Source organism: Papaver somniferum, chromosome 3 (genome assembly GCF_003573695.1).
Source record: "Papaver somniferum cultivar HN1 chromosome 3, ASM357369v1, whole genome shotgun sequence".
In the NCBI taxonomy this organism is placed as follows: Eukaryota; Viridiplantae; Streptophyta; class Magnoliopsida; order Ranunculales; family Papaveraceae; genus Papaver; species Papaver somniferum.
The window spans coordinates 63,704,894-63,718,094 of NC_039360.1; positions in this window are offsets into that span (position 1 = coordinate 63,704,894).

A 13,201-nucleotide genomic window follows, 5' to 3' on the forward strand; every position below is an offset into this window, starting at 1 on the left:
GGTGACAATGGCATAAAGAATGACAAAAAGATAAACCAAGGCCTAAGCCAAGGGCAATGGCAGGGGAGCAAAATTACAGATACAAAACAGAGAAACAACACAACTAGGTTATGAATCCACCTTGTGACCTAGCCAGATAGTGTAATTCTATGTTAAATCCCTGTCCCTAATGGATCTAGGTGAAGGTTCAAGCCTGCCTATGTTCCAGGGCATACATAAATGGAATGGAAGGAGAATAAGCTTGCTCAACTGTTTACTCCTAGCATTGACTGTCTTTTGACAGCACAATCAATCACAAGCACAGTTGAGCACTAAATTCCTCCATTACTCAATCAACTCAATTTACATGAATTATAACCTAGCATTCCACCACTAACAGTGACTTAAGGCATCATCTCAGCCTATCTATACACATACACATGTGAGCTCACATAACAGCAACAAAAACAAAACAATTACTAAACAGAGCATTGAACTGAACATAAACAAACACAGAAGACATAAAACAAAAACATGAACTGAATTGAAACTAAATAAGAGAAACTGAACTGAAACTAAACAAGAGTAATGGAATAAACATAAAGATAGTTGCAAATTAAACACTAACCCTTGAGACACTGGATATTCCAGTGCTCTTGGGTGACACACTGGCTAATCCAGGCATAACCCCTTTTCATGCACATCACAACTCTATTTATAATTACACCCAATTCTCAAAATACCTAATTTACAAAATTAGGGTTTATCCCAAAAAAATCCAAAACAGTGAATTTAGGGTTTCGAATTCACCTAATTTGATGGGTCAAATCTTACCCACAACGTCGACCCAATCTTCCTCTGACTTCACTGCTTCATTCCCACGCTTCAATTTCTTCTCTAGCTTCACCTAATTCATCAATCTCTAACCTAGGGTTTCAGAGATAGGAAAGGTGCGAGATTGATGAAGTAGGAGGCTAGAAAGATGGGGGAAATGATGGGTTTCGCTTTTAGGGTGGAATAGAGTGGTTTGGTGGTGTCAGAGAATGGTGGTGGTGAAGGCAGAGCAGGTGGAGAAGGTGGGGGTGGTCTGCAACAGGCATGGAGGGGGAGAGGTCGATGGAAGAAGGAGAAGGGGGTGTTTGGTAGGGGTATATGGCTCGGATGTTAGGGTGTTGGGCAGTTTCAGCGAGTGAAGATGTTATGCGATCCGGGCCATAGGATGAGAAGATGGTAGGTAGATCTGACGGCGATTCAGAGGTAGGCGAGGAGCGACCGTCGGATGAAGAGATACAATGAAACGAACGACATTTGATGGAGTTAGGTACTGTAGTGTGAAGCAGATATATCAAACTTTGATGAACATCAAGGGAGCGACCGTAGGATGTTTCTGAGAATAAATCTGACGGTTGAAATCCGAGACGGGTATGGATATAGGAAATGGATTTGGGTGAGGGTTTTGGGCCTTGGGTATGCCAAGCCCATATCTTCTTTAAGAACAATTCTTCCTCTTCAAGCCCACTTCTAATTGATCCGGCTCTTGCAAACATCATTCTTCGCTTCCTCCTAGCGGGAGTCTTTGCCGTTCCTTTGCTCTTTTCGCACCGTTATTCATCCAAACTTTATTTATTACCTAAAAATGCAAAATTAATTAATAAAAATATTTATTCTTGAAAACAATGAAAATACAGAATATGGGATAAAATGTAGAATTAATGCACAAAAGATGAGTTAAATGCCAAGAAAAATATATAGAAATATGTACTTTTTAGCACTCATCAAATACCCCCAAACATGAATTTTACTTGTCCTCAAGTAAAACAAAACTAAGGAAATCCTAACTATACCACTGTCGCTGGTCTCTCGAATGCATTTAGCATATGCACTAAGCCTTTTAAACCACTAAGTGTCCCTAGTGGACGAGTTGAAGTCTCGTGAAGGTTTGCTTAGAACGTACCTACAAAGTTCTAGGTCAAAATATAAGCTCAGATTCCATCAAATGTGACATGTGCAAGATAGTTTAAGCTCACAGCAAAATGGAGATGTCAATCTAGCTATCAAAGGCACAATCCTAGCACTGATAACAAAAAAAGACATGTGATAAGAGTGTAAAGTGTATCTACACATGTGTAAAGAAAGATCTGAAATTATGACTACTAATCACCAAGAGATAGTTTCTCAGGCTAAGAACCAAGGTCGAAATCTAGCTAGCTGTCCGGACTTTACGAGAATTGTGAATGAGTTGGAGGTATTTCACAATTACTCGCGTTGTACATCAATGGCATACACCCTCCTTGCTTATTACAAAGAAACAACAAAATGACTCTTTACATTGACTACTCTCTTTTATTTTTGGAACAAGAGAGGATGGAATTGATAAATACTTGATTTTTTTTTTTTTTTTTTTTGGAGCTAAAATTGAAATTGATTTTTACATATGGTAGCTCTTTTGATACATAACAAAAAGAAACAAAAAAAATTACATGACACTTTGCAAGAGGTAGCCCTTTTTGATGCACCCAGTTAAATTCGATGGTTGTCTTTCTTAATGTAACCTCCACCTTCTATCCCAACCAACCAAAGAACAAGCTAGTCAAGTTTCGTTCAGTATTCTAAAGTGATTGGCAATCGTGACTTCCTATCAAACACCTTGAAGATCGAGGCTATACATGTATTGGTAGATCGTGCGCGTGCAAGTTTCTTATCACTATGTGAATTGTGCTAGAATCAGGGTGCCTAAATATCTAGACTAAGACTCCTAATAATTACATATTTGCACAAGAGTCAACATTTCAAGGTAAATGAGCTCGATTTTTATGTTTTGTTTTTCTCAATTTTTAATTTTTTTTATTTTGATTTTTCAATTTTTTTGGAATTTTTCAATTTTTTCAAAAAGATGGAGTTTTGTTTTCAATTATGGCATATTATCGTGGTATCTACTCTATACCCCCAAACCTAAACTAAACATTGTCCTCAATGTTTAAAAATATGGAAAGAATTAAAATGCAACATATGGAAAGGGACATGCTGAGTAGAGTAAAAGGAGAGAGAATACCCGATTTCGGCGAAAGCAGAATTAAAACTCCGTTATCCAAGGCAAAACTCCAACATATTCGGAGTCACAATGGATGAGCACAAAATATATACAAAAGGAAATTGAACTAACACATTATCTACAAGAAAATTTGGTTTTTAATGGGATTGGATTTTTTGGGAAAAATTTGGTTTTGTCGGGAGACATTTGGTTTTGATGGGAAAAAGAAAAATTTTGGTTTTTAGGGAAACATTTGGAAAACTTTGGTTTTTATGGGAGAAATTTTTGGTTTTTGAATGGGAGAGAAAATATTTATTTATTTATTTTAAAAGAAAATAAAATTTGTTTTTTTTTTTTTGAATTTGGGAGCAAGCCCACTGTTGGTCCTCTAATGGAATGGGAGGAAGGCTGCGGCCCACGAAACACTAAGTTTTAATTTTGAAAGTTTAATATGGCCCAGTTGGTTAAGGCCCGACGTTTGTTTTAAAACTTTGGTTTCGAGGTCCACTCTTGAGTGGAAACAAGCCCACAATCGGTTACAAGCTCAGCTGGGTTTAAACCCAGAGTACAAAATACAAGTCCAATGAAAGAATTTAAACAAGCCCACAGATTAAACAAACAAGCCCACAAAAATTAATTACAAACCCAAAAGAAAATAAAAATCCCAAAAATTGGCTTTAATATTACAAGCCCACAATTAAAAATTGGAAGCCCACAATTCAGGTTCTCTTAAATGGGTTACCTTTTAAGCACAGCCCAGCTGCTCTGATATTGTTGCAAAAACCCAGTTGGGCTTTGGTTCTTTTCCTTGGTGGCGTCCCAGCAGAGGAAAACAGGTTCAGAACAGCAGGCCCAACAGCAAATGAAGTGAAGCAGATGCAGATGCAAATGCTATGCAGTGAAATGCAAAAATAGCTAATAAAACTACAAGAAAAACACAGCACCAGTCCCCGGCAACGGCGCCAAAAACTTGGTGGGCCCGGAGGAGTGTGAAAATTAAGCGATAATGAAAACGGGCCTACAGTAATACCGCAAGTGCACGGTCGTCGGTTGTAGCTCGTGCAAGTACGGGTCGATCCACAGAGACTGGGGGTGTTTGGAGTTTTCTAGCTATTTTGGGCTCCTAAATTGTTGTTGGTTAACTATGAAGCCTTTTGGGCTTAGGGTACCTTTGGATTATAGGCTTGTTTGACAATGAAGTGAACTGAGCTTGGGCTCAGTTGGTCTTGAAGTGCACTGGGCTTTGAGTGTCAATGGGCTTCTAGATTAACCCAAGACTGAACTGGGCTTTGTAATGAATCTGGGCTTTGTAATGAATCTGGGCTTCAGTAGTCTTTGAAATGAACTGAACTGAACTGGGCCTTAGGCCTTAACAGATACAGTGGGCTTTTGTAATGACTGGACTTGGAGCCCAGAATTGAACTGGACCTGGAGCAGCAGCAGTGGTGGCTTCAGCAGCAGCAGAAGCAGTGCACAGCAGCAGCAGACAAGGCTGGGCTGGAGAAGAAGCAGCAGCAGCAGCATGGGAGGAAGGTAAGCAGGCAGGGTTGCAGGGCAACTGAGCAGAACTGACAGCAAGGCCAGGGAAATAAGAATATGGGAGGGGAGGTGGAGCAAACTAAATGTAGCAGTGGCACTAGGCCAAGGTAAAACATGGATATTTACAATGGCAAAAGCAAACAGCAAACAACAATGATGATGGTGAAGGTGACAATGGCATAAAGAATGACAAAAAGATAAACCAAGGCCTAAGCCAAGGGCAATGGCAGGGGAGCAAAATTACAGATACAAAACAGAGAAACAACACAACTAGGTTATGAATCCACCTTGTGACCTAGCCAGATAGTGTAATTCTATGTTAAATCCCTGTCCCTAATGGAGCTAGGTGAAGGTTCAAGCCTGCCTATGTTCCAGGGCATACATAAATGGAATGGAAGGAGAAGAAGCTTGCTCAACTGTTTACTCCTAGCATTGACTGTCTTTTGACAGCACAATCAATCACAAGCACAGTTGAGCACTAAATTCCTCCATTTCTCAATCAGCTCAATTTACAAGAATTATAACCTAACATTCCACCACTAACAGTGACTTAAGGCATCATCTCAGCCTAGCTATACACATACACATGTGAGCTCACATAACAGCAACAAAAACAAAACAATTACTAAACAGAGCATTGAACTGAACATAAACAAACACAGAAGACATAAAACAAAAACATGAACTGAATTGAAACTAAATAAGAGAAACTGAACTGAAACTAAACAAGAGTAATGGAATAAACATAAAGATAGTTGCAAATTAAACACTAACCCTTGAGACACTGGATATTCCAGTGCTCTTGGGTGACACACTGGCTAATCCAGGCATAACCCCTTTTCATGCACATCACAACTCTATTTATAATTACACCCAATTCTCAAAATACCTAATTTACAAAATTAGGGTTTATCCCAAAAAAAATCCAAAACAGTGAATTTAGGGTTTCGAATTCACCTAATTTGATGGGTCGAATCTTACCCACAACATCGACCCAATCTTCCTCTGACTTCACTGTTTCATTCCCACGCTTCAATTTCTTCTCTAGCTTCACCTAATTCATCAATCTCTAACCTAGGGTTTCAGAGATAGGAAAGGTGCGAGATTGATGAAGTATGAGGCTAGAAAGATGGGGGAAATGATGGGTTTCGCTTTTAGGGTGGAATAGAGTGGTTTGGTGGTGTCAGAGAATGGTGGTAGTGAAGGCAGAGCAGGTGGAGAAGGTGGGGGTGGTCTGCAACAGGCATGGAGGGGGAGAGGTCGATGGAAGAAGGAGAAGGGGGTGTTTGGTAGGGGTATATGGCTCGGATGTTAGGGTGTTGGGCAGTTTCAGCGAGTGAAGATGTTATGCGATCCGGGCCGTAGGATGAGAAGATGGTAGGTAGATCTGACGGCGATTCAGAGGTAGGCGAGGAGCGATCGTCGGATGAAGAGATACAATGAAACGAACGGCATTTGATGGAGTTAGGTACTGTAGTGTGAAGCAGATATATCAAACTTTGATGAACAGCAAGGGAGCGACCGTAGGATGTTTCTGAGAATAAATCTGACGGTTGAAATCCGAGACGGGTATGGATATAGGAAATGGATTTGGGTGAGGGTTTTGGGCCTTGGGTATGCCAAGCCCATATCTTCTTTAAGAACAATTCTTCCTCTTCAAGCCCACTTCTAATTGATCCGGCTCTTGCAAACATCATTCTTCGCTTCCTCCTAGCGGGAGTCTTTGCCGTTCCTTTGCTCTTTTCGCACCGTTATTCATCCAAACTTTATTTATTACCTAAAAATGCAAAATTAATTAATAAAAATATTTATTCTTGAAAACAATGAAAATACAGAATATGGGATAAAATGTAGAATTAATGCACAAAAGATGAGTTAAATGCCAAGAAAAATATATAGAAATATGCACTTTTTAGCACTCATCAAATACCCCCAAACCTGAATTTTACTTGTCCTCAAGTAAAACAAAACTAAGGAAATCCTAACTATACCACTGTCGCTGGTCTCTCGAATGCATTTAGCATATGCACTAAGCCTTTTAAACCACTAAGTGTCCCTAGTGGACGAGTTGAAGTCTCGTGAAGGTTTGCTTAGAACGTACCTACAAAGTTCTAGGTCAAAATATAAGCTCAGATTCCATCAAATGTGACATGTGCAAGATAGTTTAAGCTCACAGCAAAATGGAGATGTCAATCTAGCTATCAAAGGAACAATCCTAGCACTGATAACAAAAAAAGACATGTGATAAGAGTGTAAAGTGTATCTACACATGTGTAAAGAAAGATCTGAAGTTATGACTACTAATCACCAAGAGATAGTTTCTCAGGCTAAGAACCAAGGTCGAAATCTAGCTAGCTGTCCGGACTTTACGAGAATTGTGAATGAGTTGGAGGTATTTCACAATTACTCGCGTTGTACATCAATGGCATACACCCTTCCTTGCTTATTACAATAAAACAACAAAATGACTATTTACATGACTCTTATTTACATTGACTACTCTCTTTTATTTTTGGAACAAGAGAGGATGGAATTGATAAATACTTGATTTTTTTTTTATTTTTTTTTTGATAAGGAAACAGTTGATACAAATACAAAAGGAAACAAAAAATTTACATGACTCTTAGCAAGAGGTAGCCCTTTTTGATGCACCCAGTTAAATTCGATGGTTGTCTTTCTTAATGTAACCTCCACCTTCTATCCCAACCAACCAAAGAACAAGCTAGTCAAGTTTCGTTCAGTATTCTAAAGTGATTGGCAATCGTGACTTCCTATCAAACACCTTGAAGATCGAGGCTATACATGTATTGGTAGATCGTGCGCGTGCAAGTTTCTTATCACTATGTGAATTGTGCTAGAAGCAGGGTGCCTAAATATCTAGACTAAGACTCCTAATAATTACATATTTGCACAAGAGTCAACATTTCAAGGTAAATGAGCTCGATTTTTATGTTTTGTTTTTTCAATTTTTAATTTTTTTTATTTTGATTTTTGAATTTTTTTGGAATTTTTCAATTTTTCAAAAAGATGGAGTTTTGTTTTCAATTATGGCATATTATCGTGGTATCTACTCTATACCCCCAAACCTAAACTAAACATTGTCCTCGATGTTTAAAAATATGGAAAGAATTAAAATGCAACATATGGAAAGGGACATGCTGAGTAGAGTAAAAGGAGAGAGAATACCCGATTTCGGCGAAAGCAGAATTAAAACTCCGTTATCCAAGGCAAAACTCCAACATATTCGGAGTCACAATGGATGAGCACAAAATATATACAAAAGGAAATTGAACTAACACATTATCTACAAGAAAATTTGGTTTTTAATGGGATTGGACTTTTTGGGAAAAATTTGGTTTTGTCGGGAGACATTTGGTTTTGATGGGAAAAAGAAAAATTTTGGTTTTTAGGGAAACATTTGGAAAACTTTGGTTTTTATGGGAGAAATTTTTGGTTTTTGAATGGGAGAGAAAATATTTATTTATTTATTTTAAAAGAAAATAAAATTTGGTTTTTTTTTTTTGAATTTGGGAGCAAGCCCACTGTTGGTCCTCTAATGGAATGGGAGGAAGGCTGCGGCCCACGAAACACTAAGTTTTAATTTTGAAAGTTTAATATGGCCCAGTTGGTTAAGGCCCGACGTTTTTTTTAAAACTTTGGTTTCGAGGTCCACTCTTGAGTGGAAACAAGCCCACAATCGGTTACAAGCTCAGCTGGGTTTAAACCCAGAGTACAAAATACAAGTCCAATGAAAGAATTTAAACAAGCCCACAGATTAAACAAACAAGCCCACAAAAATTAATTACAAACCCAAAAGAAAATAAAAAGCCCAAAAATTGGCTTTAATATTACAAGCCCACAATTAAAAATTGGAAGCCCACAATTCGGGTTCTCTTAAATGGGTTACCTTTTAAGCACAGCCCAGCTGCTCTGATATTGTTGCAAAAACCCAGTTGGGCTTTGGTTCTTTTCCTTGGTGGCGTCCCAGCAGAGGAAAACAGGTTCAGAACAGCAGGCCCAACAGCAAATGAAGTGAAGCAGATGCAGATGCAAATGCTATGCAGTGAAATGCAAAAATAGCTAATAAAACTACAAGAAAAACACAGCACCAGTCCCCGGCAACGGCGCCAAAAACTTGGTGGGCCCGGAGGAGTGTGAAAATTAAGCGATAATGAAAACGGGCCTACAGTAATACCGCAAGTGCACGGTCGTCGGTTGTAGCTCGTGCAAGTACGGGTCGATCCACAGAGACTGGGGGTGTTTGGAGTTTTCTAGCTATTTTGGGCTCCTAAATTGTTGTTGGTTAACTATGAAGCCTTTTGGGCTTAGGGTACCTTTGGATTATAGGCTTGTTTGACAATGAAGTGAACTGAGCTTGGGCTCAGTTGGTCTTGAAGTGCACTGGGCTTTGAGTGTCAATGGGCTTCTAGATTAACCCAAGACTGAACTGGGCTTTGTAATGAATCTGGGCTTTGTAATGAATCTGGGCTTCAGTAGTCTTTGAAATGAACTGAACTGAACTGGGCCTTAGGCCTTAACAGATACAGTGGGCTTTTGTAATGTCTGGACTTGGATCCCAGAATTGAACTGGACCTGGAGCAGCAGCAGTGGTGGCTTCAGCAGCAGCAGAAGCAGTGCACAGCAGCAGCAGACAAGGCTGGGCTGGAGAAGAAGCAGCAGCAGCAGCAGGGGAGGAAGGTAAGCAGGCAGGGTTGCAGGGCAACTGAGCAGAACTGGCAGCAAGGCCAGGGAAATAAGAAGATGGTAGGGGAGGTGGAGCAAACTAAATGTAGCAGTGGCACTAGGCCAAGGTAAAACATGGATATTTACAATGGCAAAAGCAAACAGCAAACAACAATGATGATGGTGAAGGTAACAATGGCATAAAGAATGACAAAAAGATAAACCAAGGCCTAAGCCAAGGGCAATGGCAGGGGAGCAAAATTACAGATACAAAACAGAGAAACAACACAACTAGGTTATGAGTCCACCTTGTGACCTAGCCAGATAGTGTAATTCTATGTTAAATCCCTGTCCCTAATGGAGCTAGGTTAAGGTTCAAGCCTGCCTATGTTCCAGGGCATACATAAATGGAATGGAAGGAGAAGAAGCTTGCTCAACTGTTTACTCCTAGCATTGACTGTCTTTTGACAGCACAATCAATCACAAGCACAGTTGAGCACTAAATTCCTCCATTACTCAATCAACTCAATTTACATGAATTATAACCTAGCATTCCACCACTAACAGTGACTTAAGGCATCATCTCAGCCTAGCTATACACATACACATGTGAGCTCACATAACAGCAACAAAAACAAAACAATTACTAAACAGAGCATTGAACTGAACATAAACAAACACAGAAGACATAAAACAAAAACATGAACTGAATTGAAACTAAATAAGAGCAACTGAACTGAAACTAAACAAGAGTAATGGAATAAACATAAAGATAGTTGCAAATTAAACACTAACCCTTGAGACACTGGATATTCCAGTGCTCTTGGGTGACACACTGGCTAATCCAGGCATAACCCCTTTTCATGCACATCACAACTCTATTTATAATTACACCCAATTCTCAAAATACCTAATTTACAAAATTAGGGTTTATCCCAAAAAAAATCCAAAACAGTGAATTTAGGGTTTCGAATTCACCTAATTTGATGGGTCAAATCTTACCCACAACGTCGACCCAATCTTCCTCTGACTTCACTGCTTCATTCCCACGCTTCAATTTCTTCTCTAGCTTCACCTAATTCATCAATCTCTAACCTAGGGTTTCAGAGATAGGAAAGGTGCGAGATTGATGAAGTAGGAGGCTAGAAAGATGGGGGAAATGATGGGTTTCGCTTTTAGGGTGGAATAGAGTGGTTTGGTGGTGTCAGAGAATGGTGGTGGTGAAGGTGGAGAAGGTGGAGAAGGTGGGGGTGGTCTGCAACAGGCATGGAGGGGGAGAGGTCGATGGAAGAAGGAGAAGGGGGTGTTTGGTAGGGGTATATGGCTCGGATGTTAGGGTGTTGGGAAGTTTCAGCGAGTGAAGATGTTATGCGATCCGGGCCGTAGGATGAGAAGATGGTAGGTAGATCTGACGGCGATTCAGAGGCAGGCGAGGAGCGACCGTCGGATGAAGAGATACAATGAAACGAACGGCATTTGATGGAGTTAGGTACTGTAGTGTGAAGCAGATATATCAAACTTTGATGAACAGCAAGGGAGCGACCGTAGGATGTTTCTGAGAATAAATCTGACGGTTGAAATCCGAGACGGGTATGGATATAGGAAATGGATTTGGGTGAGGGTTTTGGGCCTTGGGTATGCTAAGCCCATATCTTCTTTAAGAACAATTCTTCCTCTTCAAGCCCACTTCTAATTGATCCGGCTCTTGCAAACATCATTCTTCGCTTCCTCCTAGCGGGAGTCTTTGCCGTTCCTTTGCTCTTTTCGCACCGCTATTCATCCAAACTTTATTTATTACCTAAAAATGCAAAATTAATTAATAAAAATATTTATTCTTGAAAACAATGAAAATACAGAATATGGGATAAAATGTAGAATTAATGCACAAAAGATGAGTTAAATGCCAAGAAAAATATATAGAAATATGCACTTTTTAGCACTCATCATTATTTCGCTTTAATTCGACGAATCGAGAAAAAAAAATTCTAGGGTTTTCGGTTATTTATCCAGATTCGGGCGATATTCATGCTTGTTTACTTCCGAATGTAGTCGTGTTCTTCATTTCTCAAGAACATCGACAGTATTCGGGAGAAATATTTGATGGTTATCGGCCGAATATTGTTGGCCATATCTTCCTGGATACAAACTGGTAATAATCGGTAGTTTAATAAATTTTTTGGCTCCCAAATATATTTAAGTAGACACACAATATTCGGAAGTACACTCACTACCGAATATATATATATATATATTAAAAAAATCTCAAAATTTCTGATATAGGAAAAATCCCATTTTGGGGCCAGTATTTATTCGGAAGACAATATAATGTTTTATACCTCCGATTGTGTAGGATAAAAATTTAGAGTTTCTGAACTCCAGTTGATGAATATTCGGTTGTAAACATGTTTAAATATATTCTGATTGTTTTTCATTCTGGAAAAATATGTGTCTTCTTACTTCCGAATTTTTTCATTCGGGTTATAGTTGTGTACTTTGTCTTCCGATTGTGTAGGATGAAAAATTTAAAGCTTTTGAACTCCAGTTGATGCATATTCGGTTGTAAATATGTTTAGTTATCTTTCGATTGTTTTGTATTCGGGAACAGTATGTGTCTTCTTACGTCCGAATGTGTACATTCGGGTTCTATTTCCATACTTTGTCTTCCGATTGTATAGTTTATAAATATTGTTCCTTTCTTTGTTGTTTAGACAAAGTCGAGAAAGGAGGAAGAAAGTGACATCTAGTGCTAGGAGGGAAAGGAGTGCCAAAGATAATTGAAGTGCTCAACAAAGCTTACAAGAACAAAGCAGTCAACAAGGAGTGCCACCAAGTGCTGAACAAAGTGTAGAACAACAAGGAAGTGAACAAGGGGTGCAACCAAGTGTTGAACAAGCCGCTCAACAAAGTGCAGAACCAACTGCTCCACAAGTTACACCCCACCATGAAATTGAACTAGTTGATCCAGTGCCAAGAGTAGAAGAAGAAGGACAACCAAGTGGTACCCAAAAAGCCAAAAAAAGGAAAAGATGGTGTAAAGAAGGATATTGCTAAGAAAGCATCACATCTTGTCCCTCAGCACTTGAATAAGAAGGGTATTCCAGTAGGCACAATCCTTGGGCTACCGACGGATGAAGGAAAATTGCTATTTGGATACAAAGACTCATGGGCCAGAGAAATATACGAAACCGAGGTAATAAAATTACTATTTTTTATTAATGTATTGTATATGTGTTATATCGTAATATTTGTATTAAGGATTTTTTTATGTACTTTAATAGGATCATCAAGATGCGGTCCGTCTACTCAAACCTACCGCCGCACCAACAAAAATGCTTGCGTGGCCTTTATCCGGTGAATGTGAAAGGTTCAAGTCAATTGTTTCCGACTCGGGTTTAGCTAATGCCGCCGAGAATTTATTGTTGGAACATGATCGTGTGGCCATATCGGCGTTCGTGAAGAGAATGTATCCTGAGACCGATACTTTCCATATGCCGTTTGGGGAGATGACGATTACTCCGGATGATGTTGTGCAGATTCTTAACCTTCCCGACCAAGGCACAGCTGTGAAGTTTAACTACACAAAGCAGTTAAGTTGGGCACAACTTTATGCTCTAACTAAAAAGTGCTTAGGTTGGGATGAAGAGACAACAACAGCAGAGTTTAGGAGGCATGCAAGTTACAGAACAAGAAAGATCAACATTACATCTTTGATGAATATGTTCCGAGGCACCTTGGAGAAGGAAAAGAATGGAACGTTAACTGATGAGCAAGTGAACCACGCTGCCACCGCATATCTCCTTTATGTATTGGGATGTGTCATATTCCCCAATACTTATGGCAACCGGATCGACGCCAACCTTATACAACTTTTGGATCCTCTCCATGAAGTCGGTGACTATTCTTGGGGAACGGCATGCCTAGCATTCTTGATGGAAGAGTTGAGAAAGACTTCGAGGCTAGGAACCTGCC